Raw genomic sequence first — 18846 nt, 5'->3', positions numbered from 1 at the left:
GCAACCTTATTTCAGCATGGAGTGGTTTGGATTATTCTGTTGTGGAAGCTTTGCCTTGTTTGCTAGCTCTGAAAGTGAAATAATCTTGAATCTGAGCTAAGACAGACAGTTATGGGCAAGAGAGAAGGTTTAGACTGAATTTGCTCTTCTGCTGTTGTGTTAAGAGAGCCCAAAATCCTATGAGGAGATAACAGGGTGCTCCTGGGTTTTAGAAAACACGGGCAAGGCACTTGGTAACTTGGTATAAGGAGCAGTCCACAATGCATTGTCCTGTGTTATTTTCTTATCTGTATATTTTGCTTCTGCTGTGTTATCTGATGACTCCAGTCTCAGTCTAGGTGGCACTACACTGCCCTATTTAAGATGTGAAGAACTGGGAAATCAGAAAGGTTTGGGTCAGGGCTCAATTATTCATTTGCTTTTTTTTTTTTTTTTTTAATTCATGACTTAGGTGCTTCTGATGAATTCACTTCTTTTTTTTTTTTTGGCTCAGAATTCTTGCTAAGCCTGGATTTCTCAAGATACAGAAGCAAAGTAAGAAATGAGCTAACCCATTTGAAGAAGTCTGAGATTACAGCTGCGTTTAATAAAATCTGAGCTAGCTGTAGAGAATGTAAGTAAACTAAATCCCATCTGCTTTGAGGTTTCCCTTTGGTCCCAGAAGAAGCCAAATGCAGGATATGAGGAGAGGTGCATGGACTCCTACCGGAAACGCTGAGAAAAAAGGCAAGGGAAAAAAGGCCTTTTTCTGCTCTTTTATTCTGCTTTTGTGATGTCACCACACCGGTGACACAGCACTGGGTGTTGAGCAATGGGAGACGAGAGCAGAAAGAGTTGATGTTCCTCCTCACTGCTGTGTAAGTGGGATCAGAGCTCTGTGAAGAGCATCGCCCCCCTTTTCCTAGTGCTTTGCCATGTCCGTAGATGATATCTTGAGTGAGATGGGCAGTGCTGGGAACTGGGCTGGCAGGACTGTGCTGCTGTGTCTCCATACTGGCTGCAAACTGGGAACGAGCAGCAGGACTTTTCTGAGGTCTCTTGCGAGTGATGTGGGGTTAATCATACAGCTGGACAGGAGGAAGAAATTGTTGGCCCTGAGGGTGGTGAGAGCCTGGCCCAGGCTCCCAGAGAGGTGGTGGCTGAACCATCCCTGGAGACATCCCAGGCCAGGCTGGACGGGGCTCTGAGCAACCTGAGCTGGTGCAGATGTCCCTGCTCATGGCAGGGGGGGCACTGGGGGAGCTGGGGAGGGCCCTTCAACCCAAACCGTTCTATGATTCTATGGTTCTGGTCCTTGCCAGTCTTCGACAACTTGGGTGTGATATCCCAGCTGGTCAGGGGGCAAATCTGAGAAAACACAGACGAGGAGGAGACACTAATCAGCACTTTTCACTGAAAATCAGTAAGATTGGAGCTGGGGTGTCAACTGCAAATTCTCACAAGTCTGTTTTTCCTGGACCGTGTTTCTTGTTACTTTATCAAGACGTGAGGCAATAATTAGGCAAACGTAGCGGTAAAAACCTCTTCATTACTACCTGAGGAAGACAGAATTCTATTTCAAGGATATGCACCCATCGTTGTTACCAGCACCCCCTTCCCTCTGCTCCCAGGATATTGCTCTTGAACCTGAGATTCAACCTCCAGAGGTAGTTTTGCCTTGAAAATGAACAGATTAGTTCCAACTCTGACACTAGAACACTTGGCTGCTCTGTACAAGTGCTGGGCAGGTGGAACAGCTCGGCTGTCTGGCTTGTGTCTCTGCTATTTCAGTGAACCTTTCACCTCTTCAGCTGGTTGTAGAGGCGAAGAATTACAAAGCAAATGATTGCTTCTCTGTCAGCCAGATGCTTCACGTACTCTGTCTTTATCTGCTACTCATCCCCAGAAGCTGAATGGAGAGGTTAAATATCTCTATTTGCTAATGATTTATTAGTTTAAAGCAGTTTTAGGATATGCTTTGAAGACTAGAAACATAAGTGTCTAGGGCCAGCACAAACAGATAGTTTTAAGTTATTTTGGGACATATCCTGTCTTCTGAACCACAGCTTGGACAGACAGCTTTCCTCCAAGGTTTGTTTGGTGGTTTTGAGGAGATTTTTTTTTTGTTAAATCTTCATTAACCTTTTTTTTTAAGGAAGTAGATTTCATATTTAGCAGCAGCAAGCAAGGATATGTGTATGTGACAGGTGTACATTTTGGCAGAGGAGCAGTCTCATGCCGATGTGAAGTGAGTGGTCCATTTCTGGTGACCAGTTGGCATGTCTTTTAGTGACTGACCATGTTTTCTGGGAGCAGCATCTCACTTGGGGAGCTGCTTCTTTCCTGCAGGGCCCTCCAGGGCCATCACTCAGTCCAGGAGGGCACCAAAGATTATGGGGTGTCCACATTTTTTTTGCTGAGTTGTCAAGGAGGTGTATGGGAGGTGTTAATGTGGCATAAATGAGGATGTCTGGGTAGCGAGCGCCATCAAATTCCTATGCAAAATTAGGGCAGGTTATTATTAAACAAGCCATACTTTGATATAATAAGATACAGACTGAGGAAACATTGCTGTTGCTGTCTGTGGAGAGCTACATTTTTCAACTATTTTTTTTTTTTAATTTACCTTCATTAGCTGCCTCATCTCTATCTAAGGGAGTGCTTGGGCAGGTAAATCCCGGGGGTTATGCAGGCTGCTTTCCAGACCAAATCCCTGGTGAGGACAGCTGGGGAAATTCCACCATGTTTTCTAACAAAAGGGTACTTAGGTGTGCTCACATTGGTCTGTGCTGTATAACTATTCACCCCTCAGCCGTTCTTAGCATTAGGAATCCTCATCATTGTAGGCATATAGTGACAATAGCTATTGTTATATTTGAACATATTTAATATAGAATGAATAAGCACTACGGATGTTTGCTCTTTTCATTACTTAGGCTTCAGTAGGGAAGCTGTTCCTGCAAGACATTTAAGGATGTGTTTGACGTGATTAGCTGTAATTTTGACATCAATAAGCTTAAAAACATGATTACAGTGAAGTGCACCTAAGTATTTAGGTGCGGATAGAAGCCTGCGATTAAGTTTTTGTATGAACCCAAGCACTTAGAGGATACAAATTGGTGTGGCAGAGTATAAAACCTTTACAGTAGAGTTATTTTCACTGTGTCATCTACGGATTAACCACTTATGAGTAATGTTAACATGCTGATAAAAGCTTTATGCCATCCCACGTAGTGTGCTTTACTTTCTCGCTCAGTCCTCAGCAATTTGATATACTCTTCCTTGTCACTCTTTCTACCTTGATAGGCAGTAAAAGCCATATTTTGTGTCATAGACTTCTAATAAAATTTCTCCAAATCTAATAAGTGCCAAAGATATTTATGGACATTAGAAGTCATTCTGTGTCTCAGAGTCTGACGCTAGCAGTTTGGATGGAAAATATTTACATACTGGCAAAGTTATTGTCTATTTACTCTTTTGTTTGTTTGTTTTTTCTTTTTTTTTTTAGTGAAGCTTTGTTTTTTCTTGAGCCAATTTGGCACAGTGCTATCTAGATTGTTTGTAAATATTTGTGATATCACTAGTAATGAATTCTTATCTAGTGTGTATTATCACTGTGGTGATGTCTACCTTGCAAAATACATTTACTTTATAGATCAGGGCAAGAGATGACCAAGGTCATCTTTTCAGAGCACAGCAGACCTTGTATCAGCTACCAAGTCATCTGGCTCCACTCTCAGGTATCCTTCAACAGGCACGTAGCTGCTTTTCATTGATGTGATAAGAAAATTAAAAAGAACTTCATTAAGCACCAACATTTTCTCAATTACCTCCTGTTTGTGACTAAGCTTGTGGTCCTTCCAGGTCAGGCGAATACTGCCAAGGCATAATTAGTTCTTAAAAGGCCGGTTACAGGAAGGCTCAGTGGATGTCTGTCACAAGTGTCTTCCTGTGAACAGACAGTGCACAACCCCCTGGGTCTGTTCCCAAACAGCTGCTTCCGATTTCTTCATTTAGGGAATGAATGCAACCCTGGGGAATGTCCTGGTGATAGTAATAACACTAAATTCAATTACTGGAGGAAATTTCCTTTTCCTTTTTGAAGACAATCTCTTAAAATCCAAAATTTACAAGTATGTTTCTGTAATTTAGTATTCAGTGCAATATTTAATATTCGAATGGATATTATGGAGCCTCAACTTTACTGTCTTTACATGTGCAGTTTTTTCCACTGAAGTTCTCAGCAGTGCTGATCTGTGCAGCTATTGCAGACTTGTACCTTTGGTTTCTCCATTCGCCTATTTAGGTCAGACTTTGTCTGAGTTAGGAATGAGCTTCTGCCTTCTCTGATACTGAAACAGTGACACTTTTCCTGCCTTTGAACATGGGTTGCAATTATCAGGATCAATCTAGCCTCAAAGCAACGTTGTCTTCAGCATGGTTGAACATGATCGAACCAGTGCTCATAACATTTGGGAAATCATGGTCTATGCATAATTATAAATTAGTATTCTCACTTGAATATAAGCACTGGACGAATAGCCAAAAGTCAACAGTGCTTTGAAAGCCCTTATTCTGTTTGAGTCATCCCATCAGGGAAGGGACAATATTAGTGTAGAGGTGACATGAACTGCTGCAAAGAACACACATTTAAAACAATAATTTAGATATTTTCAGGGGAAAAAGAGTTGAAGTGTCATCTTACATATTAGCATTGAGTGATTCTAAATAAATGCTGTCACAGAAATCAAAGTCAGTTTGTAAGTGATTGTCAAGTAAGAAGCAGTGAATGCACTGGGACAATGGTTTGCTGCAAATTAGTGGGAAATCAACTGAAAAGCAGCAGATAAGATGGTAGCCTGTGAGCACAAGTTTTAGCAGGATTGGAGAACACTAGTCAATGTGAACTAGGATTAACTGACCTGGTTTTGGCTACAGTCCTACAGGAATCAAAGCCAAAAGTACCGTGAACTTGATTCTGTACCAGTGAAATCTTGTGAATATGGTCTCAAAAGACAGAAGATGTTGGGAAAGGATATTCAGTGAAGAAATATCAAAATGTCTCTGGAAATTACTTGACTTAAAAACATCAGTTGCAAGAATAGGGCATGAAAAAGGTCTTCCAGCCACAGGCACTGAATACTTCTCTTGGCTCCTAAAATTGCTTGAATTAAGTATCTGCTTCCCTGCCGCAGAGCAATATCATCTGGCCACTTGTGTTTTGTAAGTTATATTCCAGTGGCTCCCTGTGTGTTGTTGCAATGGGCTGCACTATGTCCATGGCAAAACTTTTCTCAGGTCGTGTTAATTCCTCCTCCGTTCATAGCTTAACATTGAGCTTTTGCGCTCTCAAATGTGCTGCCACAAGGTAGATTGTTCCCAGGACTGGGTGAACCAACACAGGTGTTAAATTAGTACTAAGCCTACCTGTATTGTAACAATTTTGTCCCAAAGTAACAATGAGTGTACTTTTTGCAATTCACCAATATTTTCCAAAACAATTAGTCTCTTTTATGCTCTCATAAAGATCAAGACATTCCTCAATTTGTTATGATATTCCATGCGTGTTTGAGTTTTATCTCTAATACGAGATTGTAAATGCATAAAAACACATCAATTAACTCAGGAGTATGAGTTTCAGAGTTCATTTAATTTCTTTCTGTTCCTTCCATTAAAAAAAAAACAAACAAAACAAAACAAAAAACAAAAAACCCAAAAAACAAAACCAACCAAACAAAAAAAACCCCAAACAATTGCAATCCACATTGATCTAGTGAAAAGAGAGCGCACAGGGCACAGAATTCAGTTTTAGTCTTTCTGATTAAAATACACTTCCCCTGTTCTTTCATGCTATCATTTGCATCTGACTCAGTTTATCATTCAGTTTTGCAACAGACTATGATTAAGGATGGGTGAGCCCAAAAAGATAAAACAAGAACAGGCCTGAACTCTTGCCCAAAACTCATCTCATGGCGTATTCTTTGAAGTCAGGTAAGTGGGTGGAGATTTATTGGAGGAAAATTTAGTTTAAATTTTTATTCAACAAGTGTTGGCAGAAAAGCCAGTAGTAGTAAATACTCCAACAACAAATCCTGCAAGTTGCTGCCCACAGTTCACACACAAGCTTTAACTGTCTCGTTTAGACTTACAGGTGTGGACAATGGAATAAAGTGTTTTGCAAACGTACATGAAAGGACTACTGAAGTAAAAGACAGCAAATGGTTCATTGAACCATCTTTTCCCGAGTCCTCATGAGACTTTATTGGAAAAATGCGTTACATTTCCCATTCAGTTTTTGGCCTTGAGTACATTTTAATTGAATTTCACAGGACTATGTAATTTGGGGAGAGCTCGTGTAGACTGGTACCAAGACCATCTTGAGTATATTCTGAGAAGAATTACACACAAAAATTGGAGACTGACTAGGGGCTGTATCCAGTAACCCCCTTGCACTGGAGATTAGTGGAGAGTTCAGAACAAAATTGACTTCTAAGAAATCAGCAATCAAAGAGGATCTGATGCCTTTACCAGGGATTACTCAACATTTCTACCCCTCTCTGCAACAGTCTCATTTTTTCTCTTAGGGCATGACTGCTATGAAACGCAGCCTGCCAAAAAATTAACACAGAAACTGGAAATGGATGTTCATGAACAGATGACAGAGATGACACTGAAAGCTTTGATCTCAGTGTTTTTTGAACACTTCTGTTACTGGTTGGAGAAGAGGGATCTGTCTGTTGGAAAGATAATTTGTAAAAACTTTTGAGGTTTTTTTGTGTTTTGTTGTTTTTGTTTGCTTGTTCGTTTTTTCTCCCTTAGTTTTTCACCAGCAGCTCTTTAGAAATGACTGAAATTTGTGCCATGTGCTGAGGAAGGGGACTTGGCATGAGCTCAGTGATATTATTAGGCACAAGAGAAAACACACATGGGGTCAATGTTACATATAAAAGCCACAGCAAAGAAAATTTGAGTGGTTCAGTGAGCAAAAGACCTCTACATTTTATGGTATCTAAAAATAATGATTCTGTAATGGTGATTTAGACTTTTGGGGTCAGGAATTCTCCCAGCCTTTTCTAAATGTTTAGGATGGGCCAAATCTCTCTGGTCATGCTGTGCTTGTGAGGCAGCAAATGGAAAAAATTCTGAAAGTGATGTGTGAGTCCACAGAGCCTGGGAAAGGCCAACTGGGAGGAGGAGATACCTCCAGAACAAAACATGGTCAGAAAGGCCCAGGCAGTCAATTTTCATCCTTATGAGCATCCTTGTTCCTGGGTAGGATCCCTTTACTTTCCTACCAGGCTGACCCCATAGCCCCTTGCAATCGTTGAGTAGCGTTTTGTGTTCTCATTGTCTTCAGAGGTGTTTGGACAGGTCTTGCTTTCTAAATCACCAAATAGAGGAGTGATTTCATCCTTCATCCTAGAAAATAAACCTGAAAATTTATTTTCTTCTTGTTCCCTTCTCCTGCAAAGAAACCCAAAGGAAAAACAAACCAGTAGTGGGCTGGGGTGTAGGCAAGGGGCAGGCAGATCTTTAGTACGGGGTAGGAGGCAGATCAGTGTTAATGAGAATCCTTTAACTGTGGTCATTTCTTGTTGCCACAAGCCTGAGGTTGAAGGGCAGTCGGAGATAACAAACAGCCCTGGAAAGGTCCCAGATGAGCACTCTGTGTGTTATTGATATTTCTGGGATGGGAAGCACAGAGAATCCAATGACTGAGAAACCATGAGCCTCACAAAAGTGGTTGGGTTATCTTTACACACACACAGCCACGTAATCTCTTTTTATCAGATCTGAGAAGAAAGGAAATCCCTCCAGTGTCATTCTCTTCTGGCTTTTCTCTCTCTTTATACAAAGAATCAGGCTAGGAGTCTGCTCACTAGAGGTTTCTCTTGATTTCTCTATTCTTCTCCCTACGGCTCTTGATAGAGCAGAAGTGCAAAAGGATGCGAAGGAGATCACAAGCTTGGAAATAGGGAGATCTGCCAGATCCTCAGCATGTGGAAATCTGAATGTTTTCAGTTGATTCCAGTGGAGTGGGGTTGATTTACAGTAACTGTGCATCAGACCCATTATGTTCTGTAAGAGTTTCTGGAATTGAAATCCTGCTTGGGATTCCTCTGATTTTATTTGTTTGCTACTATTTCATAATGTTAAAATAATGGGTAGGAGAGGATTAAAACTCCTGATAATGTACTATGCTGATGCTGTAAGGAAAAATTCTGCTTTCTGAGTCATTTGCCCTGAGCTGACTTTTTCTTTTTTTTAATGGTTCAGGGGTTTCCTTCTTTAGCCATAAATTGCATGCAAATTCTTTTTTTGTGTGCGTATGACTGTGTGTGAGTGTGTGTGTGCCTTTCAGAAGCGAAGCCAAAGAGAGAGGCTGTTCCTTTAAAGCAAAACTGAAAAAAATGCCTTCAGGCATCCTATTACAGTGGAATGAGCCAAGGATCGGGATTTGCAGCTCAGCTATATAAACCCAGCAGAATCTGGCTGATCTGGCCAGTTTGCTTTACTGTCAAACGTTTCTGCCTTTCACGCGCTTACAGGCAAAATTAGACAACGCAACTTCTCTGAGTTTTGACAGGACGGCAAACAAAGTCCAAAGCCGAGAGCTGACTTTAACGTCATATTTATTTCATGGAGACTGCTCCCAGCGGGATCTGATCTCTGTCAGTCTGTAAGGTAAGTCTGCTTCTTCCCGAATTAAAAAATGAGCAGCTCTTCTCCCTCTCAAGTTTGCAATGACACGGTGTTCTGTCCTGACCCTCGTAGTTACAACTGTCAGTCTGAATAGTCACAGCTCTTACTAGGGGATATTTTTGAATTGGAGAGTGCCTGTCTTTAGTTTGTGTTCTATTTGTGTAATAATAACGTAAGAAATGTTTCAATTACATGAGTCTGATCAATGAATGAATAAAGGATGAGTGTGTTAAATGCTGGACATATGCAGAAACATAGACAGAAACCTAATTGACAGGAGGGTAGAAAATCAGACTGGGGATTTCCCCTTCCCTACTGAAGTAATACAAGTATTTTCCCCATCCTCACCTCAGGTACCAGTCTAAATCCACTTGCAGTTCTTAAACCTTCCAGATGACTCCTCTTCCCACGCTGTTGTGTACGACTTAAAAACCATTAGGCCCTTTTCTTTTTTAATTTGCTGTCTGCACACTTAATTTGCACTGAGCCCTTTGTTGCCTTCCTCCCCACCCCCCTGGGATCCAGTTTGTTTTAGAAGTATGGAAACGTCTGTCTGCAGCGGGGAGCAAAAGACAAAGGAAGATTCCACCGATATCTTATTACCAGTACTTAAATCGGGTGGGTTTTGTGGAGTGGGAGGGTGAAATTCTCCGTCAGCATGGAAAAATGGAGACACTTGATTTTCAGTGTGTCTTACTACTTGCCCGCTCGTGCACTGAGATTTTCTGCATGACTGTGTTCTGCACTTAACAGTTAGACTCAAATTGGTTTAAAATAGAGAAGCCGACTGGGAGAAGGTGATTGCATTTACCTTCATTTAGGAGTTAAGCCCACTTACTCCAAACTTTCATGTTCATGTTTCCTTTGCGGAGTTTTCCTTGCCTGATTTGCTCTCTGGTTATTAGGAGATAGAGTTTTTGGCAGTTTTTGTAAACTTCTGTAAAGTCTGTTGCACTATCCAGGAGAAAGGTATGTTCAGCCTGAAATGATGGTGACATGTTTTCTTGCACACTGGACTTATTGTAAAATTAAAAAGCATAATGAAGATATTTATGAAGTTTTTCTTCACGAAAAGATAGAAACTAATGAGATTCATCCAATTGTATGGCATGGGTAAAAGGCTTAATCCCAGATTATTTTTTAATCATATTAAATAATAAGAATTCATTTTACACACTTCCCGATTAACGTTATGCATAGCTTTTGTTTTATTATGCTGGGGTTGTGCATTTGCCTTTTAAAGCTGTAAAATCTGAAGGGTGCTGAATCCGAGCATGAGCTGGACACTGGGTGCTAGTGACAGTCCTGTGAGTTCTAGGAAGACTTCCAGCAAAGTGTTATGATGTCTCTGGGGTTTTTTTCTTACTGCTATTGGGGGCTGAGCAGCCAATCTTTGATCGAATGGTAGTGTTTAGCCCAAAGAAGAGAATCAGTCTGTCTGCAGTTCACCTTTCCTGGGGGTGAATTTAGAAAGTGCCAGGAAGGATTATCGGGGTGTTCCTCGTGCATCCCCTTTTGGCTGCATCCCTCTGCACTGTTGCTCTGGGGAGGATTTGGTGATAAACAGCTGAAAAAGTGGCACAGAGAGATGCTGAACAGGGGCTGTGTGCCCCACTGCCTCTGACCCTATCACAGGCACTATCCTCAGCAAATTGCTATTAGCTTCCCATATTTTTTGCTCAGTAATTTTAGCCTCTGGCTCCTTTCTGCCCAGAGAAAATTCTTTGCAAGTTCCAGTCCTTAATCCTATAACTACAGTTAATTTATCAGTGTTTCCAAAGCTGTAGAAGAGCCAAAGGATCTGCTGAAATGCATACAGCCTGTGGATGAGAATGTCATGTCTCATTTGGGGATGAAGCTGATACTGTGCTGAAGAAATCTCATCCAGGTACATTGTGCTGAGAGGCATATGAGAAGAGAACCAACCAGATCCAATTCCTCTGTTGAAATAATGATGCTAGAACTTACTTGAAATATCCCTAAAGTGAGGCTAAAAGGTGCTTCACAAAATTCTGAATAACTGTGTTAGTTGGAGGCTTTTGTTAATGGAAATCTATTCTCTATTTTTATTCCCAGTTCCTTAAGACTGGCTCAAGTCTCAGTATTCACTTAAATATCAAGTTGCTAGAACAGCATTTCTAAAGATTTTTGAAGTTCAGATCAAGCGGTTTATTTTTCATGTCACTGCTTTTTATAAAATATCTAAAAAAAAAGCTAAAGACTATTAATGTGTGATGTTCTGACTTGCTGTAAAGAGACTGTCAAAGTGTGTTCTTGAGTATTGTTTCACTTTTTTATAAGAAAATGGGATTAGATGGCAAAGCCTGTGTTTTTCAAGACTTTTCCATCCTTTTCAAGAGTGAAGCAGAATGGAGAAGCAAGTGTGCATTTGAAACAGGGATGCTGCTTTGGAGCTGGAGCTTTAACCCTTTCAGCCCTTCTGGTTAAACCATTTGAATTACTAGTCCTGCTTGTGCAATTCTCTGCAATTTCCCAAGAACACCACCACAATACATCTGTTCATCACGGTTTGTAGGCTGTGTTTGGAGGTTTGAGTGGTGCTAAGTGGCAATGAAGTGTACTGGGTTATATGAAAGTTGTCTGGTGTGAGTGGATGTCCCGTCTTGGCCAATCTAAGGGAGAAACAGTGTTTGTTCAGTTGGCTGTTTCCATTAGTGAACCCGGTATCTGTCTGGGTCGAACATTACATTTGGAAGTAAGTGTAAGTGCAGAGGGTGGGATCTGCTTCATTATTAGCTACACGTTTACTTGTCCTACCTGTGTGACATATATTGAAACATGAGAAATTCAGAGTGGTTAAAAATTACCCTAATGTGAAGCCTGTGATTAGATATATTCATCCTTGGACACGTGCCATCACAGTCTGCTAAGCTGAAGGGCCATTGACAGTTTTAAGGTCCAATGTCTCATAAAGCTCTAGGCTTAGGAATGGATGATTTATGTCACTGGTAAGTTAGAAATCTCAGCTTTCCAATAATACGAAGGTATTTGTTTTGAACTATGGCAGTATTGAGATACTGGGCTTTAAAATTGTGCTCAGATTTACCAACATGCACTTTCTCAGACTTAATTTCTGGTGTGAATTTAGCAAACCCTTTGCAAAGATGACTGGTCTCTGTTATCAAAACCTGTGGTTATAAACTAAGGAAGTCTGAAACTACTGTGCAATGTAACAGCTCCCCTTAGTAGCTTTAAGGAAGCTGCTGATGCAATATTTCAGAACAATCTTTGTTACTGAAGTGGGAAACTAAGGAAGATAGCAATTGGAGTGAATTAAGTTGAGTAAATATTTTATCATCACCCAGGCTGAGAAATATTCAAAATTAGTGCAAGCAATTGTAGGACTAATAACTGGTAAGTTCTGGACAGGAAGCATCATAACTTGATATCAAGAGCTGAAAATAAGGGATGTGTACAGATCACTTATGAGTTTCTAAGGTGTAATTTAATTCATTAAACTGCTTGATATTGAAGAGGACTTGCTGTCCATGGCTTGTATTGGTTTTCTGTAGGAGTTTATTAGAAGTTGATGATGTTACTATTGCTACAGCATTTTAGGACCTTTTTTTTGTTTCAGAAAGAGTGAAGAGGCATAATAAGTGATGCTCTCTGCCACAAAGAACTTACAATTGCTATTATTAGCTGTTCAGGAAAGTTCTTCGTTTAGTAAAGAGAAGGAAGAAGGCAACGGTTTCAGGAACGGGACTGCCGGAAAGAAGGAAAATTAACAGCCCCGGGAGACAATCTTGAGCTGTCTCAGTTTCCACCAAGCTCTGGGGTTTATACAAGTGTAAAATATCCCCTAACTCAGTGCTTACTGTCCACTCGTGCGTTCGACCCTCTGTCCAATCTGAGCTGAAGTTAAATGCCTTCCACATGTGAGAAAAGTTAAAACCCTGGCCTTTTTCCAGCTAGTGAAGTCTTTCAATGTCTGATGTAACCAAACCTGGGGAGGAGGAGTTGGAATGGGATTCTGCCTGACGAGAGAGCTCTTGATCCAGCAGAAAGTGTTCAGGTGTTGAAAGAGGGAATATAATAGGGATCCTTCTGCTAAAAGGACAAGATTTGAATTACTTAGTGTCTCTTTATTACAGCATTCACTGGAACGATATACATGCCTTTATAACTAGATATGGTGTTAATGGCAATATTTTACTGGATTTTTCTCTCTCTGTCGTACTGTATATATATCCTGTTGTTGACAAAATGACAAAAACCCCGTGGCTTCAGTGAGTTTATCTGGATTTAGACTTATTTAAAACATACTGGTTAACATACGTTATATCCTATGAAGTTCTCATAAATAAATGTGTGATTTTGCTGCTCTGGTTGTGGAATCAATGAGAATAACTTTCCATTTATGTTTTTGTTTGGCTTATGCATGAGTCAATCACAAAGTGACATTCATCCTGAGTTGAACTTGTCACAAGAAATTTCTCCAAATTCCCGTCCTTAATTGTCTTGCCACTGTAGTTTCAATTAAACCAAGGTGGGATGTTGCCAAGTTTTCAGAACTTCCAACTGGGGACTCCCTGTGTACAAATAGCCTGTGGCATTTTGTATTCTTTGGGGAGCAGAGAACGATGTTGCCAAGTTTGCATTCAGTCATCCATCACTTATCAGCCTACTGGAGGTCCATTCTTCCCCAGCAATAGGGGAGCTCTGCTTCCCACTTAGGAAGATTACTCACACAGAAATGCCTTCCCCATAACCACAACTGCACAGGGAAGAGAAAGGAAGCTTTCTTCAAAGTCTTGACAAAAATGATATTGTTTCATGCTTAGAAAACATATTCTTTCTAGTAATTGAGCAGGAAGTACAGGGTGGTAGAAGAGGAATCTTTAATACAGATTTTAAAAACAATTGCTTGAATCACAGGCACAACAAAGGTCTATTGTAGCAGTCTGCCTCCTCCCCATGCCAGGCCATGGCTTTGACTGTATGGGCATAGATATCAGCCAAGATACTCAAAGGAGTCTGAAATCGGGTGCCTGCAGAAATTCCACTGTAATGATTTTGCTTCAACTAATACTTGAGTATTTGTCTGTGCCTTATCCCAAGATGCACCAGAACAACATAAACTCATAAACCTAAAATTACAAATGCAAATTTTCTCACGGCATTATGACATTAACAATAATATTAACCTAAAGTCTTGGTTCTTCTTTAAATTTATGCTCTTTTACATTATGCTGGCTGCATTAAGCTAAAAGGGGATGTCAATATCTTCTTCTGAGTAGACACGAAAATTAAACTGTGAGATTGTTTCCTTGTGTGCTCGTAAGAACTGGCTAAATAGTTATTTCCACAATTAAGGAACTCCTCCTGGAGAGGGCTTAAGAAAAAGATTTATTTTTCAAGAGAAGAGTTTGCTTTTCATTCCCAGGAAATTAAAAGAACTGAAAACAGATCTTGTCAACCAGTTTTGGGCTTGTCTTGAAGAGAGAATTCAGTGTTAGCAGGTAGGAGAGCCAACTGTGAGCTGAACGCTTGTGACCATGGTGTTCTGCCTCTTGGGTTCGATGAAAAGCCTTTATTTGGCCAGGAGAGGTTCCGTCTCAGTATGTTATACACTTCAGTACAAGACTTGAGTGGTTATCTTCCTCCTTGGCCTGGCGTGATCTCATTTTGTCACAAGTCAGTTTGTTAGGCTTTCAAAAGGACCTCACTGTCTGCTTTGCACTGGTTCTTTGTTTTTACTTGTTCTTTGGGAAAACCAGCCCCTTTTGGATATGCTGAATCCTCCTAAATAGTTTCTCTGTGCTGTGTGACAAAGGTCTATGCCAAGAAAGATATAAAGGTAGCCTGTGATGTGTAGGCAATCCATTCCTCTTAGTGAGACAGTGTAACGCATATTTTTCCTTTACTTGTGGCTTGTACTTCCCTGCTGCATTGCTTGTACTGCAGTAATTCAAGTCTGACTCAGAATGAATGCTGTACACTGTAGACTACAAGTCACATGAGAACAGGATGCATATTAAAGGAAAGATCTCAGATCATTTTTCTTATTGAAGTATTTTGGCAATGTAAATAGTTTCCAGGAAGAAATGCTGGCATTTCCCATGGTGAGCAGTCCTTATGAATGTCCTATCTATTTTTCCAGTTTGGTGGCCAAGTGAAGTGTTTATTGGAGGATATACCATCTACAAGCCAGGCAATTTCTATTTCCACTGCCAAGTGTTAATTATGATGTAGACTTATACACTTTACAGCTTAGCAAGTCAATCAGAGTGACCCAACACCATAAGTGCTACAGCTCCAGGTTTGATGGGAAGAGTGCAGGATGTAGAGAGAGCACCATTCTCAAATGCATTAGACATTATTCACATTTTTTGTCTTTCTCAGGATGTTATTTCATATGCAGTTTATTTACCCTAGTAGTAGTACGCTGGGATTTGCCAGGGTCGCTGGCAGAAGCAAGGAAATATGGTTTACTACCAGCCAGCCCTGTGTGCCTGTCCCTGCTGGTGCCCAGGCTGTTGTGTCTCTGGGAACTTGGTGTCACTGCCCCAAGCGCGCTCTCAGAAGCCCCGTTCTTCTGGTGGTGTAATGCCTAGATTAATACAGTGCTTTCCATCTTGTGGCTGTATTCTCTTTCCTACTGTCTATGTCACTCAGAACATGTCCAGGAACCCTTAAACTATGTTGTTTTTTTTTTTCTTTGTATATACATGAAATTCACACTTGATGTAAGTGTAATTCCTATAAATAGAAATATGCCTTATATACTATCATCTTATATCCTATTAATATGCCCTACTGCACTGACAAAAAGGGGCCGTAGTGTGAATAAAAACTGAGTCTATGGTGTCTAATTTCAGTGGTTACACATGGGGAGAGAGCCTTTTCAGCTAACGTGAGCAATTACTATTTCGCTTCGATATGGGGTGTTGAATATGCACATAGTATACCTGCTTGACATTGTCTTAATTATACGGTAGAGAAATTTATTTTTGCAGAGGATGCCTTTGCCTGATCTGATGTGGTTTGTACTCACATAGGTCAGCAGTACTGTTCATGGAGTAACATGGGGATAAACCCAGTTTGACAGAGAGGCACTTAGAATCCACTGAGCATTTCTCATGCACAGAGTGGCACTTCATTGTCTGCATTATTCCTTCTCCACTTCACTCCAACTTTTGTTTCTGAGGGGTTGGTTTTCTCCTATGCAGAATTCAGAGGCTGCCAGCTAAATTCTCATGTGACACAATTGCATTGATTTCACTGGAGACTCGTTGCTGGATAATTGAGCTCCACATCCCTTCTTTTATTCCATGGCTCAAATTGCTGTCAGCTCAGACTTTAGCACCGATGGGTCTCAAGTCACCGTGGGTTAAGAGAACGAGGTCAGAGTGGTGCTGGTGGAGGTCTCTCAAGTCTCCCATTAGTGTAACAGTGCCCAATTTGTTGACATCTGAAACAGCAGTGCAGATTTTTGTCCGCGTTCAGTCACCGTTGCCACTAATCACTTGCTCAGGGCTGTGTATACGGCTGTATTTTCCATTACATTACATAAGTGCTTCTGCTTTACATCAGGGCACTGAGAAACATCCTCAGACTGGACTTTTTAGAAACAGTCTCCTCTCTTTTTCCAAATGCCTTGCACTCAATTTGTTTCATAGATTGCGAATCTGATTTATATTTTGCCTTGCCAAGCTGTGGTTGATTTCACTCCATCTTCACTCTTCCTTGTATATTTTGTTCTACTAAGAGTTTGCTAGGTTGCCAAAGATGCAAATTCTTGATGCTACCGCATCTGACAGAAGCAGGCCAAGCAGATATCAAGCCTGGAGGCTATTACTGGAAGTCAGATTTCAAGGAAATCCTTCTGTGGTCTTGTGAGTTAGAAAAATCTGCACATTCCTGCACATTTCAGCTGTTAGTACCAAGGACAGAGGAGCTCTGGCAGGGAGGAAAAGCTGCCCAAATCGACTAAAGATTGGTTTAAAAGCAAAGAATTGTCTGAAGAAGGGTTTCGCATCTGTTTCCCCAGCTTCTTTTAAGACAACAATGAAAGTCTGCTAATGACAGGGGACAAGTAATAATATTTTTGTTTGGCAAGAATAGTACAGGCTTTTATGACTAAGATGTTTTGAGAGATGTCATTTTCAGTGCGCGAATAAGTATATGGTTAAATCCAAGTAAAATTACAAACTGCATGCAAATAATAACCACAAGGAATAATGAAAGTATCCTGCTGACCAGTATCATCTGTAGCAGTTCATACTTCTTAAACACTTCTTGTTATTCGAGACCAATACACATGTAAATTATTTGTGCTCTTAGTTACAGCAAAGTCATTACAACAGAAGAATTGGACATCAGTTACCTCCGTATGTGACGTCCCTTGAGCTAAAATCAGTTTAAATATGGAAAAGTGTGATGCTGGGTGTATGGAATAGTATTTTGGCTAACCTCTTCTGATCTCCAGGAGAAATTTAAAAACCGGCTTCGTCAGAAATGCTGTACAAGGCAGTGTTGTCTCCGTGTGCTTAGCCTACTCACTTATATACTACATGAGTAGTTGTTTAAAATGTTAACAGTTCATGGTTCTCATAAATGCAAAGATCCTATATTCTACAGCATAGTTGTCACTTTTTTTGGTAATTGTATTCATTTGGCACCTGCTTTTTATACCAGATCAACTATTTATTCACCTATTGATATTATATTTATCAAGAGTTTTGATGATTCATTTTCCTGTCTCTCATTATCTGTATAAAAGCTGATGTTTAATACCTCAGTTGTGAATTTGAGGGACAAATGAGCCTGTCCAAGCTCCCTATTCCCAGAACTGCCTGCTGCTTTGTTCTCAGAAACTTGCTCAATGTGAAAACCGTGGAAAGAAAATTCCAAGGTCCTGAATCTCAGTTCTTCCCATCTCATCACAAAGCCGTCTAGAACTTTTTGAAATGGACTGTGGAAAACCTATAGGTGGTTTTGGAAAAAACACTATGGAGAAGTGTTTGGAAATGAAGCAGAACTTTGCATGTGGAATGAACGTAACTTGCTGTGATTCATGCAAAAAAGCACACAAACCTCATAGTTTGAAACTGCATCAGCAAAGCCCTCAGAATATTTCTAAGTGAAGTCTCTAATGTCTACCCAGAAAATAATGAGCTCCTGACAAAGTGTAACTTGGCAAAGAAACTTTCCAAAGACAAGTTTAGAAAACCGTAGATCTTTTCCAGCTCTGCGTCTTTCCTCTGAAGAGGAAAAAGCCAAGAGACCGAGCAAATGCTTTTGCTATTAGGAAAGGCTTTATTAAAAGGTACAGTACGTACATAGGAGGCAAGAGTTATTTCTGCTGTGAGATTATGCCCCGAAGTTGCTTTTGCTGTGAAAGGGGTATTTTATATTGGAAAAGGCACTAATCTGGGTTGCAGTGCCTGTGGCAGCTCTGCTATGGACCTCATTCAATTCCAGATTTAACAACACAGAGCTCCACATATGTCTTCAGAGACTAATGGGTAAAACTCACTTTTGTGCTGTAAATGCAAACGGGGGGTTCAGTGGGAAACTAAGCAAAAGGAAGGTGTGAGCACATCTCTTCTGCTTTCCATGGAGTCCTTCTGAGATGACCCATTTCTATAGTTCTGTTTCTGTTTTTAGAACAGTGACAGTTTTTCTGAATCCATTGCCTTTGTTGCTGTTCACATCACTGTGTCCTGCTGTTTCAAATCCACAGTTTGTCTAGGCTATTTTCTTCCAGCTCTGAGAGCTACAGTAAAAACAGAGATTACTTTGCAGATGGGAGCACAAAAAAAAAGTATTTAGCAAACGTATAGTCCTATTTTTTTTTTTGCTCTCCTCTCAAGCTTGTAGCAAATTGCTCTGCTTGGCTGATCACTGTGCACCCTGCCACGAGTCTGAATGCAGCTCCAAAGCACCCCACTGACCCGGTTGTTTTGTTTCTCTTTTCTGAGTTCCTATTATCAGAAATCGATGCTCAAGTGTCTGAGCTCTTAACAAAAACTCAAGCTCCAAGGACACACAGAAATCCCTGTTAACTTGTGCCTTATCTCAGCCACCGGGAGCTAGACTAGACAGAGTTGGTGCTACTTCTCCCATAGTTAACACTTCTTTTGTCTCTATCTTTTAGTTTGTATGTAACATGTTTGAATAATCTGCCCCGTTAAATAA

The 18846-nt window shown here is 40.6% G+C and overlaps 1 protein-coding gene across 4 annotated transcripts in view; it reads left to right on the top strand.

Annotated features, from left to right (window-relative positions):
- The first annotated feature begins 8495 nt into the window (after positions 1-8495).
- Positions 8496-18846, top strand: part of LOC135996412 (tenascin) — a 69897-nt gene continuing 59546 nt past the window's right edge. For all 4 annotated transcript variants that reach the window (XM_065648349.1, XM_065648348.1, XM_065648346.1 and 1 more), the window contains exon 1: positions 8496-8664. The gene's annotated coding sequence lies outside the window, so the exon portion shown is untranslated. The remainder of the gene's footprint in view (positions 8665-18846) is intronic.

This window comes from Caloenas nicobarica, chromosome 19 (genome assembly GCF_036013445.1).
Source record: "Caloenas nicobarica isolate bCalNic1 chromosome 19, bCalNic1.hap1, whole genome shotgun sequence".
Lineage (NCBI taxonomy): Eukaryota > Metazoa > Chordata > Aves > Columbiformes > Columbidae > Caloenas > Caloenas nicobarica.
Note: the sequence above shows the minus strand (reverse complement) of the source record. Positions and strands in the feature narration are given on the sequence as shown.